Here is a 24,609-nt window from a genome sequence, read left to right on the forward strand (position 1 = left end):
ATACAATTATTATTATTATTATTATTATTTATTATTATTATTATTATTATTATTATTATTTTGGATGAAGGGGCATAAAAATAGTATTTGATTGGTGTTGGATTCACTATTTCCTGAAACTCAGTTTATTAATCAGGAAATAATTCACCCAGCACTCATTCCTATCGAGAGACATTTGTATCATGTCTTAGTTGGTGCTATAAAATCAATTGGTTCTCATCAAGTGATAATGAACAAAACAGTGATAATGAACATGTGCTTGAAATAACATGCAGTGATAATTGCATTGGCCTCAGCCTCTAGCTGTATTCTGGACACCAAGGCCAGTAGTGTGATCAGAAAACATGCTTCAAAGAAAAATACAGGCAAACCAGGTAGAAGAAAAATTAAAGTTGTGGCATAAATATTAATTAGTGGCTGTTTGAAACCAACAAGTCATCTTCAACATGAACTACACAGCTGAAGTACTGAATAACTGTTAGTACCTAAATAGACAGTGCCAGGTGTTCTGGGGCTAAGCTGATGCTTAAGTAGTGGCTGACATGTGAGGTGGGGAGTGTTGGTAGAGGCTGCTCTTGGCTGCAGGAAGTTTCAACAGGCCTCACAGGTTTGGAAGTGAGAAGGGAAGTCATCTGAAAACAGGTATGTTTATGAGGTTTCTTGTGTTTCTTCACTCTTCCAAGTGGGAAACGCTATAAAAACAGTCCTCAGACCATGGGTGTCTGGCCTTTTAGTTTGCCTGGGTTACACTGAGTGAAGAATTGTCTTGAACATTAACTATACATAATGTAGTTAATATAATATATATATATATGGTATACATTAACAGTGTACGTACATACATGTAGCAAAACTTTTAAAATATATTTTTTGTTAATACATAAAGACTAACGTGCAACAAAAATGTAAAATTAGTGAGATGTGGTATCGCTTTTGTGAAACTAATGCGTCATGTTTGATAGAAGCAACTACAATTCTTAATGTGTTCTAAAGGTGTTTGTCAAAGATTTTGATGAAATTTTACTCTTCCTGTGCTTGATCCTTAAAAGCCACAGTTCACAAAAAGCGTGCTGACAAAATGAATGTCGTGAATAAGGTGTGATTGTGAAGTGGTAGATATTTTTCTATGGTGGCATAGGGCTTATGAAAGTCTGGTTAAGGGATAAGGTCAAAAATTTGAGTTGAATATCTGACTGCAACTTCATGTGTTCCACTTAAAAATCTGCAGGTAATGTATTTATGTAAACTGAAAACAGAGTTCTAATATTTATTTATTTATTTGTTTATTGCTATCTTCAAACCTTTCTTTTTCAAATCACAAGGAAAAGTTGTGTATTTTTTGCTGTTCACAGGGCTGTGTATTAAATGTATAAAATACATTGTAGCTTTAAGTTTCATTTTAAATGCTATTATGGTTTGAAACATCAACAGATAAGCTGATTTTTCACCTTGAAAATGAATGTTTACCTCATTGAAATTAGTGGTCAAATCCACCAAAAGCGTTCCATCTATGAGCCATTTTTAATCTTCATTTTCTGGCACAAATCTTCCTTTCAATTCTGTTGATTATTTGAAACATTTTTAACGTTCTTACCCTGATTTAGACACCTTACTTCAGAAAAGTAAATGAGGTCCATGATGTTCCCATAATCAACATCCCTGTTTAAGGGAAATCCTGGAATTGGGATAACTCAGTCTTTTGGGTTTAATTAAATTCACAGCTTTGGTGATGATTCTTAATGTTTTTGCACATAAATTATCTTGGTGTACAATGCAGTGATATTTCATCAAATATGAGTTTCTGGTAGCAATTACATCATCTGTTAATTTTGTAAGACTAATCTAGGTGCCCTTGGTAGCTACGCTAGATATGTTGACAAACGTTAAAGAAAATTACTTTCATGTAACTTTTACTACTTCATATAAATCAAGAAATTGGTGTCTTTTAATGGCACTATATAGGCCATATTTTCAGGGCTGCTATTTTCATTATCAACATCTCTAACAAAAACATCAAGCTGATCCATATCTTTAACATCAGTACTTTTATTGCCAAATCTTGCAAAAACTTGCAGCTTTTGTTTCCAAGTTTCTCTCAATAGATTTTCTTGTTTCTTCAGTTCATGTGGCTATATTCTGGTGCAACAAACTGATTTTTGAAAAATCTATTTTTTTTTATCATGACAAATTATGTCTGCCACACTTTCCATACATTGCTTAATAAACTCATCATCAATAAAAGCTTTTGATTTTCTTACAGCCAGATTTGCTACCACAGAACGAGCTTTTATCTGTTTAAGTTGTAACTTAAAAAAAAAAACAAAAAAAAAACCAAAAAAAAAACAAAAGAAAAACAAACATGAAAGTTGTAGAGGTAACAGACTTTCTTCAGGTCCACTATTTTGTCTTTAGAAAACATTGCTTCGTATGTATCAAACTTGGCCATGTGTTTTTGCAGCGTCTTCTCAAATTATAATCTTTGAAAATTCACTGAATGTCCTTACAAATCACAGATAGTGTCATATTTATCTTGACAAAAAAGTGTTCATCTGTCCATTTTTTGTTGGATGCTCTTCCTTCAACCCCAATTTCGCTTTTTTTTCTGGCTTTCTTTCCTTTTGAAATGACATTAATTAGGTTGAAATACTATCAGTAATCACTGTGTTTTACTCACCAAGTGATACAAGTGCCCATAATGTATAATACATGCAATTTTCAATTAAACTGATTGTAGAAAAGGATCAAGAGGTGGAGCCAGCTCTGCATCACATGCTCACCTTGTCCTAGTTTCAGCTGAGGCTGTGCCAATTGCACACTGATGATTTGGCTGTTGGTGAATGATGGGTGCAAGCCTGGGGCTGGGCCAATTTGCTTGGAGGACCACTATGACAGCACGGGGCAGGCAAGCTGTCCTGAGCTGTGTGTTGGACATGCCTGCTTTAGACTGATTATCTGTGCTTTCAGGCCAGAAGCCAAAATCACAGAGGCATATGCACGAGTTACCAGAAGTTTCTGTAACCTTAACAGAGGTTCAACACAAGTTCAATACTAAAAATACAGGCACTATCAGTGGGGGGTTATTATTCTCTATACAAATGGTTTTCCTTCTCCTATGGAGAGATTATTCACTGTTGCATTACTTTTACATTCATGCAACTGCACTAATTGGAAGTCGATTACTCATGCTTAATAGGTGAACAAATGTCAGCATGCTCAAGCTTTTAGTCTCTTAGTTTTGTAAGGATTTATTGGCAGTAGGCCCAAACTTTACAGACCCTCCCCAGTTCAAGACCCCATTCAACTCAGTCTGTAGCTTTCTCCAACAGGACCCTGTCCAGCAGCTTATCAAGGATGCATATGTGGTGGAAAGTTTTACCTCGCCTTGAAGTTTGCAGCTTTATTAGAAAGTCCTACACTGGGACAACCTGCAAAATGTAGCCTTTCCTCAGAACTGCTTTGTCACGTGCTAAGGTGAATGTCTGTTTTTATTTTGCTCATTTACAGTGATAAAGTAAGAGGTATGTTAAAATGTTAAAATATAGCACTACTTGTGTATGTGAACTTCTAGATCAGGGCCTGAACCAGTGATTGAGCACTTGGTGAAGGGGTGTATCCAGACATGGGAGCACAGGTGGAAGCACTTCACATGTGTAACTGGAATGGGTGGACCCCTCCCAAACCTCATTTAAGGGCAGGCAGCCACAAGAGAAGCATATCTACTTGCAAATTACTTTCTTTAGAGTGCTAGGTGAGCCCTGATCCTTGGAAGGGGGTGAGCAATTCCTTCTTTATCGCTAGTGTCTGACTGCTGCCTTATTTGGGTTTAAAGTAATTGTGTTTGCTGCTGCTTATCTCTGCAACTTGAAAACTTTAGATTTTGAAGATTCCCTTGCTCTTAGGTTTTCTACGGTTGTTTTATTGTTATTGTTGATGTTGCTTGCAGTATTTAAATCTGTTATCATCAAAATAGAATAATGGCTGTTCTATTGTTTTGGAAAACAAGTAGTGTGATGTGCTTTCAGCTTCGCCTCTTCTGAGAGGTTGCAGTAACAATTTCAAAGGATATGGAAACTGCATAAAACATTCTGAGCTTAAGCACTCATTACAACTGTTCATTATGCTGAACAAAGGATCTGAAAACTGCCCTTGCTTTGGCAGTCAATTCCAGGTAATTAATTTCTGTGTCCAAACAAGATGCACAGATGTGCTGACATAATGTTCGCTGTTTCCAAACCTTTTCAGATATTACTGTTATTATTAGTCGTGCATGCTTAGTGCTCATTCCTAGGAAAGATTAAGAACCTCATGCTGCTTTGTTATAAATTCAAGGTAACAATAGTATAATCGTGCTAGCTGTATTGTGAAGAATTTGTATGAAAGAAGTTAGGTTTCATAGCACATAATTTGTCAGCTCAGCTCACTTTATATCATTTTGCAAAACTGAACTGACTGTGAAAATTTTAGATGCATTCTTGACATGTAATCCTACTAGAAGTGACTTGCATCGTTTTGTAAATGTGTTGTTTTTTTTTGTTGTTGTTGTTTTGTTTTGTTTTTCTTCTTAGGGGTTGTTGTTGTTAAAATTGGCTGTGTTCTCTGGTCTAAACTGTGCAGATCCCAACAGTTTAGATTTTGTGAATTTCTATCTGATCATGTCAGCCTAATGAACCAACCAGGCATCAGCTTTGACAGGCTTCCTGACATTGTACAAGATGGAAATAAAAGGCTCAGGGCAAAACTATGACCCCATACAAGTCAATGGTGAAGCTCCACTTGGCTTTAACGGGTCCAGGATTTCATCTGTGGCTCTCTGCATCATCTTTCACTCCCAGAAACAAACAGTACACAGAGTCTAGTGGGGACTATACATTTTTCCAGTATATAACGAGGTATTAACTGAGTGGAGTTGGAGCTTTTGGATCTCAGTGGAGAAGTGTGTTTTTAGAAGTGGGTGAATGAAGAAAAGATAAACACATAGCTGACTGCAAGGAAAAGCCACTCCTGGATATACCAGGGGAAAGTGAGAAATTGCTTATGTTGCATGTTTGTGTTTTGTTTTTTTCCCAGCTTCCTGAAGTTGCTTGACAGCCTACTGGGAAAGATGCAGCAGTATTCGCTGGAAAAACACAGAAAAATGATGGGAATACTTCTCAATCATTTTAATGAAACTCCTACATGTGCTATTCATAAAATGGCATAACTTTAGGAATTTATAGAGGTCTTTATCAAACACTTTCCTCTTTGGCCAGCAATAGTTGTGTCATTCCAGGATAATCTATTTTAATTATGGGAAGTTTAAGGGCAAAGATAGGTTAGTAGCTTGTTTTATTTTACAGAGTGTGTGTATTGCTATGTCATAAAATACTCCCTTGTAGTCCATTACTCTGTTGAGTATGCATAACATACTCATATGACAGCATGAAATAGATTTTTTTCTTGGTCTGCTTTCACCTCCTTTGCCCTGAAGCTCCCCCTGAATCAGCACCAGACCCTACTAACTAAAGTTATCCTCCTCCACTTAGCATTGCTCTATTTGCTTTCACAGGGTTGATTTTTGAGAAAGTACAAGTGAAGGTTGCCTCTCTTACCCCGAGTTGTTTTTTTTTTTGTTTTTTTTTTTCTCTGTTCACTGTGGCCAGATGGTGGGATAGCACCTTGTGGTGGGTGACAGTGAAAGAATAAGCTTCAGATGAAGATTAAATGTGCAACTCTTGCTGAGGATTTAGCTCTTTACTGGATTTTATGTAGACACTGAAGTCCTTTACTCATATTTTATTCAGTTAATGTTCCCTGGATGAGAAAGGACTGTGTCCAACATTTAGGAGCTGTCTCTATAATAAGGTATGTAATTCAGTTCTGTTTTTTGTTGTTTTTCTTTTTAATATTGATTTTTCAAAATTAATCTAAATGAAAGAAAATAAGTAGAACAGTATCCTTGCCTCTTGATAACTAATCAGTGGAGAATTCTCATGGAGGAGTTTCTCCTTCTCCTGCAGTATAGGAATGAATGAATGGAGCAGGGCAAGCTGAAGGAGCAGGACCTATGTACTTAACATCTCTTTCTCCCAGGAAAGAAGTATTCTGATGTGTGTGATGCCAGTGAAACATTGCAGGCAGTGGGTGTAGAGAGGCAGCTAGTCAAATAATTGTGGAGAGAGGTCTCCTTTTTGCCTGGCCACTCTGCTGCCACTCAGCCTAACTTTTGCAGGCACACCTTTGACTCTCCATTGGAAGCTTTCATTCAGCCCTCCATTCAAACCCATCTCTGCCTCATTCAATCAAATAAACACTCCTTGTGAATAAAAGACATACAAAAGAATACATGTGCAAGTAGTTCTATACTGAGCTGGTAGTCTCAGTCTTGCTTTAGCTACCTGGTGGAGGGACTAATAAGAAATCAAATAAAACTCTTGGCAAATCTTCTAGGAGATGAGATTTGGTATTTCTTACTACAGTTTCCTTTATCTTTCTTATAGTGACTCCTTGTTGGCTTTAAATCAGTGGTATTTAACCTCTTAATAGAACTGAAGATGATGGGTAAGTCTTAAATGTACCCATGAAAATTAACTGTGACTTCAGCCGAATCTGGCAGGACAGTAGCATCAGAATATGGCCCTGAACAGTATCTTTGGAAGCTCACCTCTGAAACAGTGAGGGCTACTTGTTCAGCAGTTGTTAGTCTGAGGCCAGTGGGTCTTTGTCAGCTTTAAATCAATTATGGATCTGGCACAGTCTTTCCATCTTATAACAAAAAAAACCAGTTAATTGTATTCAGATTGGTGAGTTCTTCTCCTTCATGTGGACCAGGCAGGAAACAAAAAATATTTTAAAACTGAGAGCCAGATAAGGACAGAATAAGGGGTACTGTTTATGTCAATAGGGTGCTGGTGCATTTCTTAAGTTAATAGTGTGACTTCTGAGACACCTGCATTAGCAGATTTTTGAGATGTGAGGACATTGTTTTTAGCAGAAGCTAAAAGGACTTATTTTTAACTTCATGCTATGTCTCATTGTAATGTGAAGGTCTGTACTGAGATGCACATTTTAACGTAGAGGCCTTTTCATGTGTTATCAAGCAGGAGGAAGTCTAAGGGAGCAAATTAGGTCACTTGCTGAAGAAGTAACTGGTCATCAAACCAATGTAATAACTATTTTCAAGCTTTCTTTTAAATTTGCCACTTTCCTTTCTCCCATTAAATCAGGCGGAAAATAGGACTGTGTCAAAAATTAGTTACTTCCTAAGAAATTGTTCTTTCTTTCTTTATTTATTTTATGCTCATCATAAAGGAGGAAAGGTGTTCTTTTACCTAGAATAGTTTCACCACTTTGCCTGTATGTGAAAAGCAGCTTTTGTCAGCAAAGTGTTTTCTGATGGGTAATGTAGTGAGTGAGTCAGTGTGGAAAGAGTTTGAAGGTCAAAGCTGTAAGATTACTTGCTGTGTCACTTGGTCTCCTGATCTGAATATTACATGTGTCATTTTCTGAGCTTATTGTTGAAGAAGGAACACCAAGACATGTCTGGGAGTTTTCAGATTACTGAAGAATAAATCAAGAAAAATGACTCCCTCAAAGTGTGCCAAAAACAGGGAAAGGAGAAATTTTTTAACTCTGTTTCTTATACCTGGAATAGGAATTTGCACACTGCCTTTTCTGAACACCATGAACCATACCTTCTGTTTGTGCACACAGACAGAAAAAAAAAAACTTTGAAAGATGGGATGTAGACAAGTGTTGCAGCCACCAGTGTGGGGCTGGGATTTGACCAGAAACAGGTAGCAACTTGCAGGAACGCTTGCAAGGGCAATGCAAAGGTTAAAGCAGTTGAAAAATCACTTTGAATTCATTTAATGGATGTTGTCATCAGGAATGCATTTTCAAATGAGAAATATTACTGAAAATACCGTTTGTTTCTCAGAAACATTAACTTATTAAAAAAAAAAACACAAAAAAAGCCCTCATTCTAAAATGAAGTGCGCCTGTGAGCACAGACTTGTTTTCAACAGGACCTTTAACTACACAGGCTCTGCTTTTTTCTTAGAACTGAAATGTAGAGTGAAAGGTTTCTTTAGAGAACCATAGCTTATAAACTCTCTGTAACGATATTATTAACTTTGCACGCTGTTTTCACTGACTGGTTTTGTAGATCGGGTTAAAAATATTATTTCTGACATTTAAAGCCCTTAATGGACCAGGTCTCAGTGAAGTGCTTTACTGAGCTCCTGGCACTCCACATACCACTTCTTCCTTCTGGGTCAAAAGGGGCAAAGCTCTTGTACTTGAGGGTCTGCAGGAGTAGGAAGGGCTCTGTTAACATTTTTGCATGTTCAACTGAAGATCACAGAGCAGACACCTAGCTGACTTTTCCCAGGATCATGTATTGCTATTTAAGGAGGAATTGCTTTTGGCTTTTATCTCAGAGGGCTTTGACAAAACCTTATTTAACCTGGTATCACAACATCGTTTTGTGATTTGCAGTGAACTGCAATTATTATTTTTTTTCCTCAATTTCTTTTTTTAATTACTACTTAACAGTATATGACAAACTGTAATCAAAGGACAACAGAAGTGAATATTTACTGGACCTGGTCATCACAAGTGCAGAGGAGATCACTAACAAGGTTAAAATTGGAGTCAGTGTGGGCTGTGGTGACCATGTCCAGGTTGAGATCATGATTTTGAAGTTTATGTGCCTGGGGAAAAGAGCAAATTCTGAGCCATGAACTTCAGGAGAGCCACTACCACATGTTAAAGGGATTATTGAATAGGATTCCATGGGGAACTGTCCTTAGGGGCACAGAGATGGAAATTTGTTAAGGATGTCTTTCTGAGAACAGAAGAGCTCTCCATTCCTAGCATAAGAATTCAAGCAAAGGAGGCAAGAAGCCAGCATGACTGAGCAAGGATCTGCTGGTGAAAATGAGGGAGGAGAGCGATGTGTACAGGCAGTGAAAGAAGGAACATGTGACCTAGGAGTAACACAGGGGTGTCATTCATAGAGATGGGATTGGGAAAGCCAAGGTACAGATGGGATTAAACTTGTGAGGGATGTGAAAAATAGCAAGAAATTCTATAGCTACATTGATTAGAGGAAACAGGCAAAGGATCCCTCTGATAAATGAGAAGGGAAAGCTGGCTACCAGCGGACATGAACTCTGTGAGTTCATTGGCAGTCAGATTTCTCATGTCTTTCATGTGCTGAACTAAATGATCTTTAAGGTCCTTTCCAACCTAAGCCATTTTACCATTCTAAGTTATAATTAAACCAATTACTAATCCATGCATCTTGGCTATATGCTGAAGAATTTGGAGTGAGGACTTGGGGGGATTATTTGATGTTAATTCTTGGCACCTTCTGCAAACTGTACATTCATTAGCAGCCAAAGTGCATTCAGTTTAGTCCTAGAGATTTGCTTACAATTCACATTCATTCAAAATGAATCCAATGACGGCTCAGTGATGTAATTTGAATATCAGAAAATGGAAACAAAGATACCTACTAGTAACATTTCACTTCTGATATGTGTCTTTATTAATATATCTTTATATATTATATATTTTATATATATATCTTTATTAAACAAAGTAAACACTTATTGAAGGATTGGAGTAATTCTTCAGTATACAGTGCTGGTCCTATCTAATGTATTGTAGTGCTTTTCTTTGTCTTAGAAAGTGCATGCTCTTTATTTGCTTGGAATTCACAGGCAAACAGTGCACAGATTTGCTTTTATGAACAGGAAGTACCTCTATTTTCCTAATACCAAATGCATTCTTACCTGAGGCTACCTTTAGTTAATCCTTAAATAATATACATTTGTGTAGTTCAGCTCATAACCTACCCTATTGTTTCCCCATTCTTCTTGAAACAGCTGTGACTGGTAACAATAATATAAGGAATCCATTACTTTTCAGTCTTAATACTTCCATCATATTTGATGGATTACGATGAATTAGTCATACAGAATTTTGATAACATATTTTATTATGTTGATTGAAGGGATTCACTTGAGATGACAGCTAACATGGCTCAGTAGCCAAAAGCTTTTCAGCACAACTATAATTCTATTCACTGCAACTGCTATTCTTAAATGAAACAAGGGAAGGTGCTTGAGTAAATGATCTATTGCTGGAGATATGCTTCACTCTACAATTATGTAATATACCATTAACTGTGATTAAGCAACCTCAGTTTCAGAAGAGAAACATTTTATTTAGAGATGTAATCCACCCCACCCTACCAAAAACAAATCCCCTAGATTTAATTTAGCATATAGTAGTTAACTTCTTTCAGACATTGTTTAATTTTTAAAAGTCAAGTAACCCTTTGTTCTTTTTGACTAGAGCGCTACTCTTCAGCCTGTGGTCTCTAGCAAGTATATTAGATCCTACTTTATGTACCACATTTCATAAAAGTTGTGAGCCAATTAGAGCTAGTGAGAGCATTATAACAACAAAACTCAGATGTTTATAGAATGTGACCTCGGGGAACACTGCAAATGAACTGGATTGCTTCACCTAAGGAGAAGAGGACAGAGTGTGACAAGATAACAGTCTCCAGATACATAGAATGCTGCAGTGAGGAGTCAGGAAGCAATCTGTTGTCCTTGTTCATGATTAATAATAATAATAATTTAAAAAAAAAAAAAAAAGTAAGGAATTTAAATTGTTGTAAGGGAGATTACAGTTAGATCTTAATAAAAAATCTGGAACAATGATAGTGAGGGAAAGGTTAGGGTAGATTGCCTGAGGAGGAACGTCCATCATGGAAAGCTTTAAGAAATAGTTAGACAAATGTCTGTCAAAAGTAAAGTAGATAAAGTCAATCCTGCTTTGACATAAAAAGAGATGTATGTTATGCTTTAAAAATTTCATATGTTATTAGCCATTACAGCTGTGTATGGTCTGCATTGTGTGTTTGTATCACTTTTGTATATACACTTCAATATGTTACAAGTATGTTGAGTTCAGAATCTCATCCTTAAATGATTGTGCAGCAGAATTAAGGCCAGCTGTTTAATCTTATTTATTTCCTCAGTATGTTTGCACCATAATAATCTTTAATTACCCTGTCACATGTTGGTTTATTTTTTCAGCCCTGCATTTCATTAGTCTGTTGAATAAATTCTACTCAGTGAAAGCATACTGTTTTACATGTTGTCTAATGCTCAGTGGACACTTCCATATGTAATTAATTTACTTTAAGACATAGTCTTGCACTGGAGACAACATTGTTGTAGTCTCAGAAAGATTTCTATATTAGTTTTCAGTGCAGTGTTTGAGGGATATTAATATTAACTCATCCTCTTAGCATTACTGTTATATCTATATTTTTAGTATTTTTTTAGTGCATTCAATTTTATATAGCAAGAGAGATGTTCAGAATAGAATTAAAATACAAATCACTTAATGTTTTGCATCTCTAAGTGGTCACTTCCTAACTTCTCAATCACAATAGCACAATCTCGTTGCTATTGAAAAGAACTTGTATCTTCCTGACGGTGAACTATTGCATTTAGATTTTTAATTGCAAAATCTCTTCTATTATTTTAACATCAAGCAGATTTCCTTAGCAAGGATAAAGCTTCTGAGTTCTGACTGATTTCTAACAATGGTAGATTATCATTCCTTATGTTTATCATCACTTGTGTGGAATTATGTGCATCTGTTTTGTTATCTAGGTTTCACCTGTACTTATTCCAACATAGTATAGGAATCCTAGACTATAATCTTGATTTGGCTAGGAAGTATATCCTAATGGGTGTTTTAAAATATGCCTTGCTAATTTCATTCAAACACCAACCCTACCTGCTACTAAGATCTCATAACACAAGTTGGTCTTTTTAAATATAATGAGAAAATGCAAATACTAATAAATAGGTCTGAGCTCAGCTGGTGGCTGGAAGAAATGAGGAGGAATATCATATATTTATATACAGGGTTGAAGTGAAGGTGCCTGGGTATTTCTGAGATGACCCCAACCTGTTTCTGCTCTACTGCTGGTGGTGATAAGCTTCCTGGGGCTGTAGAAGGCTGACCTGTCCTGGGGTAGATGTGTTGCTCCTCCGTTTCTTCAGTTTGATGCTTTCTGTAGCTGATTTTTGAAACTGTAACTTTTTGCAAGATACTAGCACTGTCAATTCTATTGTTCTCCAATTTCCTTTCTCTGGTACATAATCTCGCATTCTTAGCCAAGCTCCAGTATCTTTTTTCAAGACTATTCTCAGCTGTGGACTCCACATGTCTTCTCTCTGTCTGAATCTGCACTCTCTTTGTCTGGCTGTACCGATGTTCCTGCTGTTCCTTCAGCAGCACTTCATCAGACTTACATTTGCTCCCTTCTTGTCCTCCTGGTCATCTGCTTCCTTGAGAAACTACCTAATATAAATCTGTTTAGCATAAATATTTGTAATTATGCTGTTAGAAAAAATGAAAACATGAGTACTTTATCTGCAGGCAGTACTGTAAATCCCACTTACAATGTAAAATTTTGGAAGTAGACTATCATTTTTACACCTGCAAACTGCTCCTACATACAAGTGACCATTCAGTTAACCTTAAACACACAGCATATTGCTTCTGTATGGATAGGTAGAAGCTAATTTAGATTGGCTTAATTGGGTCCAGTTCCTGTGTATCTGAAGTAGTGGCTGTCTATGTAGTCTACATGTTAAAAACTCAGTTGAGTTGTTCAAAGGCAGTTTGTGCTTGCCTGAATGCTCATTGCACTGTGTTCCTGAGGCAGATCATTGGAATAATCAGTGTGTTCTATGCTTTTTCTTACCTTGAGTTGAAGATTTTATTTATAGAAGTTATTCTGTGTATTTACCTCACTGTTTTGTTTTGTTTTTTTTCCACAATATATCATGTTTAATTTTATAAGTTCTAAACCTGCATACAGAAGCTCGATTCCCATACTTAATGGTCCTTCATGGAATACACATTTAAACTCATAACCTGGTATAAACTTTTGATTTATTATATGATGTATGTGCTGATTGGAATATGGGAAATATATATATATATATATGTATGTATATATATGTGTAGTTAAGCACTGTGGTTTTGCAACATTAAGATTGGAAAAAAAAATAAATAAAAAATTCCTTGAATGGAGTTTAAAGAAAATGTAGCAAATTTAAAACCCAGCACTTGGGCTATTATTCGTTTTTTAATTGTAAACATATGATGTACATGTCAATCAAAGGAGTCATTAAATCAGAATTTATGAATGTGAAAGTCATTCTCTTTATAAAACAATATATACAAAATATAAAAGTTATAATTTTGTTTGCTCTGAATCACATTTGTTTTACCTTTTCATACCTAAACATCAGAAGGCCTTCTACATTTTTTTGACCCAGGAAAAATAAGTACTGTGATATTTCTCAACATGACCTGAATTCAGGATTAAGTATGAAAAACTGATTCAGGCTTTTCTTGTTTGGACTTTGGCTGTCCTTTAAACCTGTAAAGGCAATATTAATACAAAAGCTGGAGCATCTTTCCAACATTCCCAGTAGATAACTACCACCTAGTGTGCAGTTGAAAACTAATGAAGTGTTCGAGAGGTCAAGACTAAAGTACCTTGAGACATGGGTGGATTTATTTTCCTCTACGTTTTGATACAGTATATAGTTCTGTTTTTCCCTTGCAATACGGTGTGTATTGTCACATTTCAAAGTAGCATGGTAGATATTAGCTACATTATGATGAAATTCAGGAGAAGGATGTTTATCAGTATTGGCAGTCTACAGGTCACTTTCCTGATGTTTATTCACAATCTGGTTTTATAGGTTTGTCTTGTTTTCTGTTTGAGCAACTCTGAGGAACAGAATTGTTCTGATGGAAGTATTTTTGAGCTGTTAGATGCTGGCAGGTAACTAACAATTTGTCATATCAAATGGATAGCATCTGTAACATGTTAGTTACCCCCAGAAATTTAGTGGTTCCATTTGTGATTAAAATGATTTCTTTAGTTGGAAAAAGAGTTCACAAAAGGAAATTCTTATTAAGAAAAACATTACCTTTAAAGTGGAATATTCTTTACTGTAGAACCACTCATCATTCAAGTACATACTTACTAGAAATGCCATAGTTTAGAGGAAGATTAGAGAAGAACTAAATAGAAAAAGAGAAAATGGTAATACTAGGATTTGGATACTAAACCTTTAAATAGAAATTGAAGTTCTAGACTTTACATAGATGCTCATAAGGGTTGAATGTGAGCATTTAGGGAACAATAAATAATCCATCACTAATACAGGGAGGGGGAAAAAAAAAAAAAGATGGCTTTGTTAATTTCATGCAGTTATTAGTCTGTTTGTATTTTTGTCCATTAGAAAATAATAATAAAACCAAACACATCTGCTTTTATAATTCAAATGAGTTGTAATGGAAATACGAAACTAGAGAATGATATGTATTAATCATCTTTAAATAATCTGATTTTCATCAAAAAGTTAAAAAATCACTATACCCAAACTGCACCATCTGTATGACTTCCTTCAATTTTTTTTTGCCTGCTTTGAAATACATTGATGAAATACAAAGATTTCTACTTGTTAAGACAACTCATTCTTATGAAATAAGAATTAACAAATAAATATAAAGTCTTTGGAAGGTATTTTTCCTGCTATCCCACTCAGAGAGAATGAGAGATTTGACTATGACTTGCTGTGCTTTTTGGTTGCAAGATCAGGAATTCCCTTAAAATAAATCCTTTTTTTTTTTCTTTTCTTTTTTTCTTTTTCTTTTTCTTCTTTTTTTTAATGTTTTTTTTAAATGTCAGTCAAACTCTTGTTAGGGCTGTTAAAAATCCCACTTTTTATTAATGAAGTTTACTAATGAGAAAAATAAAATGTATATTCTGTGTAACTCAATTTTGCAGGTTATATACATTATTAAAGACTAATGAGTAGAGGTTTCTCAATTTGGACGAAGACCTACAAATAATCTCATGCCACATTTTAAAATGGCTATAGCTAAGAAATATTGTCTTTGATTTCACAGCAATAGAGACTTTCATTCTAGTAGTGTCTATACTTCCTGCTTCCAATTTTGTTTAAGGCAAAAATGGCTGAGTAGCTGCCTTGTTGCAAATTCCAGGGTAACAATGTCCTCGTTTTCAGTTTAGGAAGTGAGGTTTTGGGTACATTTACTTTTTTTTTTTTTTTTTACTGTCTCTGTATTTAACACTTTTTTTTTTTTTCTTTTTAAAGTTTGATGCCAAGTTATTGTACTTTCCCTTCCCCAAGGATCTGAATGTAATTGTGTTTTGGGCACTATTACTTGGTGTTTCAGTTATAGTTTCTGAAATAACCCCCTCTGTGTTACTTAGAGCCATAACCTCTCCCCTTGTGTGCTCTAGTACTAGCTGTTGCAAGAAACAATTGCTTAAAATGTCAAGAAATTGCTTCTTAAACCTCATCCCAATATGACATATGACCAGTTTATGTGCTGACTGTTGAAGTCCTCCATTACTACAGTTTTATTAGATATAGTTGCCCCTGTGGTCTTAGTATTGCACAGAGTGTTGTTTTCCTGATTAGGAAGTGAATAGTTACAAGCGCATGTTCTCTTTAGCAAATTATAAGTGGGATCTGTAAGTGAGATCCATGAGTTGTGTTGAGTACAACACAAAATTTGTTAATTCTATACTTTTGTTGTTTTTGCTTTTAAGCTCAAAGTGGAACACGAGTTCTGTTGGGCTTTTTTTTTTTTTTTTTTCTTAAAGATGTTCTGAACAAATGTGCACTTTAATTTGTATGGATATGCAAGCCAAATTACAAAACATAATTGCATGTCATTGACTGGTTTTGACCTACTTTAATGCGTTAATTGTACTTAAAGCCTTTCATTTTCCTGGGACTAATCTACTGCTTTGAGCTTTGCCAAACTATGGACAGACACTAAATCTGATATTTCAGATTTATAAATGCCAATGTAAGATCTGTCCAAAGCAAATACACTTTTGTTCCTTCAATTTTCTGTAACTTGAATAAAGAAGGATAGAGATATTGTATGCATATTAGAGCTATTAACATTGAAGTTTCACAGTTGTAGGATTACAGCTCCCCATTCACCACATTACAAATGATATTTAAGGTCATAACTTAATTGCTATCCAGCTCAGTGAAATGAGTAAAATATCTGAGGGTTACCTGTTTAATTTTTGCTAAATAAAAAAAAATAAATAAAAAATCATAAAACAGAGACTCTTCTTATTTGAATGATACAAAGCACCCGCAGAGACTGATTTTGTTACAATGAGTTAAAAAAAAATATGACCCAAGAATCTGAGTACAGTCATGTAAACCAATGGCAAATTTGAGAAGAAAACTAAAAATATGAGTAGTCTGATTGCAAAAATTGTTTGCTCCAGACAAGGCAGATTTCCTTTAATCTTTTCAATCCTAGACTTGTATTGTGTACCTTGGGATGGGTATTTGGGATAACTCGATATTTGGGATGGGAGTTTTTTGTCAGGCTCTAATTTTGAACCTCAGATAACTACACAACTTATTTTATTTATTTTTTTTTGTTGTTATTTACTTAGTCTTCTGTCATTGTATCTTAAGGCACCTTCTCACCAGTACAGCTGCCACAGCGTTTTCCCTCACCGCATCTATATGTTTTGTCATTCCCTTCGCAGTAGTTGAGTACCTGAGGCCAATTTTGTTGTTCTGTACTGTAGATAAACCAGCTGTTTATTAATAACACTTGATTTTTCTCACCAAGTAGTACAGACAGTGTTTTTACATTATCAAAGTACTTGTTAGACAAGAGTGTTGAAGGATTTGTGAAAATTTGTAAAATAAGTGCTTTTGAGACAACAAAAAAATGAACCAAAACTTTCAAACTTTGTTTGTTTGTTGCTTTATTTTGTTTTGCTTTTTTGACATGTATAAAAGTTATAACAATAATAAGAACATAACTTCTCTAAGGAAGTACTCCTAGTCTCTGTTGACACTAATTAATTTAGGGTAGCTTATTTTCAGCACAATAGTGGTATGTGTCTTTAAAACATGTCTTTGAGTAATGAATAAAATCAGTTTTCTTCTTGTTTGAAGTCAGAGATAAACACCAGAATTAGAGAAGAACTGTAGTTAATTTTTTCTAAGAATAACAGAAGAAAAAAAAAAAAGGTATTGTGTAGATTAGATTAACGAAACATCTTAGTTTTCCTTCTTATATTACTGCATCATCTTGAGATTCCATAGTTTTTCAAGTATAAACAAAGCGTTGTGTTAACAAGTGCTGAAATTTTCCAAGGAATCTAACTGTATTCATTTTGGTACCTTAGAATTCATCAGATGGAAGTAGGTAGCTTTTTGTGATGTGAAAAATTAATTGGGGTTTTCTCTTATATTCATTTTCCTGTATTCTTCATTTATTTTTTTAAACATATTTATGAGATTCAGTTTATAGATTGTTGTAGTTTCTGGCTGGCTCTCAAGCTAGCAAATGATCTAATTTATTTTACCCAGTGGACCATGTTTGTTTTCATGAAACACGGTGCTTTCAATATATAGCAAAATTGCAAAGTATACCATAAGAATTGCATTCAAGTATTTTACTTTGAGTCAAAAATTAGTCGCTATATTCTTTTTTTTTTCTTTTTTTTTTTTAATGTTTTGACTGAATTAGGGAGTTCCTGTGAAAAGTGTGAGAGATACAACACATTCTGAACCTCAAGGAATATCCCTTGAAAGAAAAATGAAAAATCATATTTAAAATATATTTAATATCATCAGGAGTTGGTAAACAAAAATATGGAGACATGGTGTGAAGGTAGGAATGGATCTGAGAATGAGGCATGTTAACCAGCTTCTACAAACAGTTCTCTGCTTCTCTATTTCATTAAAAAAATAATAATAAATATTTTTTTTAAAAAAAATGCTGCCAATGTATGCCCTTCTCTGTATACACTCAATAACATTAACAAGAGTAATCAATACACTTGATCTGATGGAAGAACAGGAGGTAAGAAACAGATCTGTCTATCTGTCTTTGTGCTCAAAGCTACTAAAATGTAGGGATTTTTTTGAGGCAGAACCAACTGAGTAAAGCTGTACGTTGAGATTTGGTGTTCAACATAGGAGATTATTAAAAAAAAAAAAGTGTGTATTTGACTTATGGATGATTTGATTCAAACATTGGGCTATTCTTTATTAGAGCTCAAATTAATGAGTCTCAGTGGCCCCATGTTATTTGGCCTCAAACTAAAGCAAATCAGGAACTCTCAAGAGTACTGGACTAGGAGAAAAAACTCAGGTTTACAAGTCAATTTTTTAAGACCTGCACAGTGGAGGGATTGGTCATACCAAATAATTAGAAATCTACAGGAGTGTGAAAATAGCATATTTAATGTGATCTGGCCACCCCAAATCCATTGAGACTGTATTTTGAGTGGTTTGCTTTTGGTCCAGGGATGTTTTGTCCTAGTTCAAGTAAACAGTGAAAGTTATGCTACTTCTCTTGTTCTTTCTCTTTTTGCTGCTTTGCTACTGTTTCCAGGGCTTAGAAAATACTTCTCTTTAACATTAGTACTTGAAAATGAGGACTTGTTGACAAAGAGACAGCTATCATCAGTCCCTAAAGATTTGTCTGGATGTTCTGGATGGCATGCAAAGGAAGTTAAAGAAAGGACAGTTACAACAGCTTAACCGAGTTTTTTTAAAAAATGAATATTATCTGAAACTGGGAGAGTTGAAGTCTACGTAATTTAGATTCAAGAGGCAGCTGTGCAGAATAATACTGTGAACCCCCTTGGTAGTTTTGACATCTGAGTACACAGTGGCATGAAACTGCTCTGTTCTAACCTCTCAATTACTCAGCCATATATATACTGCACTAACATGTCATTGGTACATATGAAGAACAAGGCTTCATGAGTAAATTTTCTTTCATGTAATAAGTTTGAGTTTTAATGAGATTAAATTGCAGGACTGAATGATACAAAGTTTAGCATTTCCTTTGGCCATTGCTGTTCTTTATATATGCAATAAAATACAGCCTTTAATTCAGGTGAGACTGGATTTATGCATTCCTATTTACTTAATGTTTTGGATCTTAACAGTATTTTCCTGTAAAGTCTGTGTGGCAGCATAGGAATTGCAGTTTTCTAATTTTCATCTCACTGAAGAAACATAATAATCTCTTAGAGGTATTTTTCCTTGCAAAATTTCAGATGTCTGAAGTAGGAGTGTGAGGTTGTCTAAAGGAGTTTACAAGAAATAAAATAAAATAAATTTCTCTTCTAAAACATGAAAGGTCTTAAAAATTTTACAGAATTTCATTTCAAAACAAAAGAAATAGAGTTTGTGTATATTTCCTCAGAAATTTTATGTATTTATGCAGGACATATGGATCTGGAAGAATACCTCAGAAAAGTTCCAGAATGTTTGTTATAATAATAGAAACAGTAAGTAAGTTTGTTTGTTTGTTTGATAAGCACTTACAGTGTTCTCATAATGAACTTGAATTGGCTGTGTTTACTCCTTTTGTGTTTACTTTTTGTAAATGTTCATTGGGTTTATCATTCTCACAGGAATGTTTGCTGAAATGCTAATTTTAAGGAGGATTTTGGAAGACATTCTTATATTGTAAATTTTAAACTCATAAATATTAGAGCCATTAGAGAATATTCATTTAGTTATGAGTTATGGTTATCATCTTAGAGAACAAAAATGTTTTATCCAATTATAGTTAACACGAGGGAAAATAACAGATTTTGCTAGCAATGAGCTGCTTAACTGTAATGTGCCAAGTAAGATATTTTCTTAACACTCAAAATGTAGTGAATTCTGTAGTGATTCCTATCAACTGATGATTGTAGATATTGTATGTATTTCTCTACTTGTGTTTCTCCCTCTGCAGGTTATATGGTTCTGCTGTAAACTTAACCAGGGAGAAGTTAAATTCACAAATCAGTCTTTTTGATTGTGTGTGTTATACGTGCTTGTGGTGCTCATAGAAAGAAATCCTTAGTAAGTGGAATCAATGGCCTTAACAAATCATTCTTAAACTCCTTGTGCAAAATGTGATTCATTCATATAGCAAGCAACAGTAACTTGTACCATTTTTCATCTTGGGGCCCTGAGTTTGGACAGCAAAAAATGTCAAGTCTCCTCTCTCACCTATCTGTCATGAAAATTTGGGTGGTCTTTTCCCATGTATGTTTACTTCCATACTATCCCTGCACTGTGACTGTTGTACTAAATGGCTGTTCCATGCTCATCGACAATCCAATCAGCTTCCTCAACAACTTCATAGGAATTTCAAAGTTAGAAACCTTAACTGGGGATATAACCACAGGCAGAGAGTGAGCTCATGGATTACTCTGGAAGAGACAAAGCATTCTTTCTTCTCTATCCAGAAATGTGGAAGAAATAAAATAAAAAAAAAAAAAAAGAAAGCAATGTAAAATGAAGAAATAAAAAAAAAAAAATAAATAAAAGCTGCTGTCCATTTAGATTGTGGTAATTTGTTATGATGTTAACTAAAATGCTTTTGAAAAACACAATGAAGCAAAGCTTAAATGCATAAATAAAATAACCTGCCCACAAGTATAAGCAAGGACATTTATCAGAAAACAGATGTTCTCTTATAGCAGATATAAACACTCCTAGAAACATAACAAACCATTTATCTTAATGAATGCATCCTCAAGAAGATATCTGAAGTAACAGCAACAGTTTACCTGCAGGTCTACCACTCATATTTCTGAGAAAATTTGGAACATATAATAAGTCTGGGATTTTGATTCTTTTTTTCCCTTGTTAAGATATTGATTACGGAATAACTCCGCCCCCCTACCTTCCCACCCCCCTCCAGTTATGAAGATTACTTGCATGAAATTGAACTCCAGAGAACAATTTAAGTAACTGCAGATCTTTTTAAAGTTATATCTAGTTACTCTACAGTGGCATCTGGAAATCAGACTTAGTCCTTGCACGTGCCTTCTGTAATGAGAGACTCGCGTAAGAAATTGAATTATCAGACTTTCTGTCTCCCTTTGCATCTCTGAAGAAGTTCAAGAACAATATCTTAGCTATGGTCAGTAGTAAACAAGTTTTTAAAAATGTTTCCAACATGCTATAAATGGATTCTATCTAGAATTGTTTTCATTTCTGAACATTCTATCTTAATTGATAAATGATTAGCCAAGATTCTGTGAATAATTCTCGAAGATAGACAGTTCCTCTTGTACAAAAAATTCTGAATAATAACAGAACATTATGTAAACTGTCCATTTTAATGTATCCTTCCTAGGAATTCAGTGCAGCATTATAAACATTAGTGCCATAAATTGTCTCTGGCTCGACTTTTGTAGCATTTACAATTGCTTTTAAGTTAGAATACTTGTAATGACCTTTTATGATGACTTGCTTTACCATTAAACATACCTAAACATTTAACTGTCCTTATAGCAGCAGAAGGGTCTTACAAGTAAACATACATCAGCCTACATATATGGATTTTTTTCCCTAAAATAAGAAGAAAATGATCTCAGAAATACAAGAAAGCTTTTGTGGGGTAGGGAAAAAGAGATGCCAAAAATTAGGAGGAAAGTTAGAGCATCTTGCATCTAGAGTTAGTTACTTAGGCTCTCCTTCTTGATGCATGGCAGTTTCCACAGGAGAATCTTACACCATTATGTAAACAGTGCAAAGGAAAGGCTCAATTGATTTACCTTCCTTAGCACTTAAACTAATTGATGAATTAGTAAGAATTAGGTTTGCTATTTTTAAGATGTGATAATTCAGGTTTGTCCCTGGATAATCTGCTTCTGTTGTCTGCAATAGAGATGTTGCTTTCATGTCTTCAGATTACTGATACGACAAGACTTACTTTTCCCCAGGCAGTCAGAAAATGGGAATAAATGTGAGAGCTAGAATGTAGGTGGGAACTCTGGGGATTTATAATGCATTATTATACATATTGTTTTGCTATTTATGTAAATTTAAGTAATAAAATGTACCCATAAGCCTTCTTATCAACTGTTTTCAAAGAAGTAAGCCAAAGTGCATTTAAACATTCTCTCTAGCTTTATATCCTATCATAACTATGGGATCTGCTTTTCTTTTCTTTTTTTATTTTTCTTTTTTTCTTTTCTTTTTTTCTTTTCTTTTCTTTTTCTTTTCTTTTCTTTTCTTTTCTTTTCTTTTCTTTTCTTTTCTTTTCTTTTCTTTTCTTTTCTTTTCTTTTCTTTTCTTTTCTCCCAGAACCTCTGCCTAACTGTGCATGTAGAGGGACCCAAAATGTGTATTATTTTGTGCCAAGATAGGGTATTGTTGTAGTGCCTTACAATCTTAGATATGGCAGGACTTGCCGTATTTTGTTATGAGTGATTCAAGAGCTCCTTTTCTATCACCAATGCAGAGCAGGATAGAAAAGCAGTCCATAGAAGACAGAGAATCCCAGGGAAGTAATGATTTTTCAGGATGCTAGCACCTTAAACTCTGTCCTAAGATTGGTGAACATGTATATCCATTTGACACAATTTAGTGGGTATGTAAAAGGAACTTGTGAAGAAAAAAAAAATACTTTGGGGATGTACTTAACAGTTTGATGGCTGCCTCATTTTCATTATGTATTAGCTTTAACTAAGTGACTTAATCAGATGTGACTGTAAAGAAAGTGTTTTCTCAGAAATCCTATATTTATTTGGCCCTTTCATGTGTGTGAGACAATATCCAGAGGATGGATCTTCTTCACTAGCTTGTGGCTAGGTAGAAGTGTGAAAAAATGGGTTCTTATGCAGTGCACAATATATCTGTGAATAAGCTCCTTGAGATTTCTACCATCTTAAGCAGTTGATTTAAAGCATCATGTAAGAAAGTTGAAAATTACACAAAAAAACCCACAAAAAACAAAAAACATTGCAACCATGCTTTCCTTTTTTGAGATATTACTTACAATTGTCTCATTTACCTCAGGTGTGGCCTGACAGTTCTATTCACAGCCATCTCTCTTAAATAGAAAGGACATTAAAAAGAAAACTATTTATCCCTCATGTACAGAATTTTGTTTTGGAAAGAAGCTTGAAGTAGCATTCAAAAGGTCAGTTAATCAATCAGGGAAAAGTAAAAATGTTATTTGACTGAGAAGACTCGCCACACCACTCAAATAATGAATGATGAATACCAAGCTTTTGAGTGAATTCTTGCAATCAACAGTCCATGACTAATCAATAGGCTGACATTTTTACACAGTTGAAGAAAGTGATCGGATTTCATAAATATCACAAATTGCTGCTGGGTGGAAAAAAAAAAAATAAAATCACGCACAGAAGAAGAAGGGAAAAAGGAGTAGAATGTTGGTGGTGGATTGCACACCCAGAGGTGAGTGCAGCCATATGTGACATATGAGGTTACAAGTCTGGCTGAAAAAGAGTGACTATAATTATGCAAGGATTTCATTTACAATAAATGCAATACTTTTCTTCAAATGTTAGCTGCATTTACATCAATCACATGCACATTGCATAAAAACAAAAACAAAACAAAACAAAAAAAACCCTGGCTGGGATATAAGAAACAAGCTTATTCATACTTATTCTTCTAGTTTTGAAACTAATTTCTGACTGGAATGACTACTGAGCAAATTTACAAGCAACATCTCAGTCAGTGGAGTGGTAAATAATTAAGAGATCAGTTAAACAGTGATCAGTATTTGATCCAGTTTGACAATTTAAGTTAACAAGAAAAACAAAATATGTACTCAAATGCAGAGGCTTTAAAAAAACCTTAAAATAAAATTCAAACACAGTGCTCTGGCAAAAGTCTATACTGACCATAATTAAACAAAGCGTGCAAATAATAATGTGATCAATAGCCAGTAAGTAAAACATGCCAGACATGAATAAATAAATGAATAAATAAATAAATTTTTAAAAAAGGCTATGAAGGCATCTAGGTGACAAATCCTTTGTTTTGGTTTACTAGTTTTACCCCAAAGATGGTCAAAGTAAACAATATTAATAAAAGTGTTCCCAGTACCAGGAGAGTTATTTATACCTAAAGTTTGTAATCCTCCCAGTTCAAGCATGCTGGCACCATGCCCTGCTAAGGGAAACATCAGTGAAATTAGGCAATAAAAGACCCAATCTGGGATTTTTATACACCAAGACTGAAACCACCTGAACATATCCCCAGCTAAAGTAAATGAAGAAGTAAATTACTGATGATTAGCAAAAGTCCTTTTACTTCCCTCTTACTCTGTGGTTTGAGCACCATGAAGACAGTCAGTTTGATATAAACTCAGCTGGCCTTGTTCTTATCATTTACTGAAGTGTACTATTTAGAAATTAACTGTTTTGCAAAAATATTGTTGCTCTTATTGACGTAAGGAAAGAAATGATTTTTTTTTTAATTGCCAGGTTTATTATTTGAAGATAGAGGAAGAAGGACTTCTTAAGCCAAAACTATGTGTGTTTGTTTGTTTGTTTGTTTTTTAATAAGCTGCTCACTAAAACTGCTCTAGGCAATCAGAAAGGATTAGAGTTTTTTAAATGAATTTCTTTTTCTGTCGAGAAAGACTGATTATTTAGCAATATTTAAAAGTGTATTGCTAGTCCTTTTTTTTCAACGAGCATATGAGCATATT

General features: G+C 34.7%; 1 long non-coding RNA gene across 1 annotated transcript; it reads left to right on the top strand.

Moving 5' to 3' along the window:
• Positions 1–531: 531 nt before the first annotated feature.
• LOC107317372 lies at positions 532–6,423 on the top strand. The gene is made up of 4 exons (XR_001556838.2): positions 532–642; positions 3,327–3,471; positions 5,068–5,841; positions 6,070–6,423. It is a non-coding gene; the product is annotated as an uncharacterized LOC107317372 (long non-coding RNA).
• The last annotated feature ends 18,186 nt before the right edge of the window (positions 6,424–24,609 follow it).

This window comes from Coturnix japonica, chromosome 8, assembly GCF_001577835.2.
Source record: "Coturnix japonica isolate 7356 chromosome 8, Coturnix japonica 2.1, whole genome shotgun sequence".
NCBI lineage: Eukaryota > Metazoa > Chordata > Aves > Galliformes > Phasianidae > Coturnix > Coturnix japonica.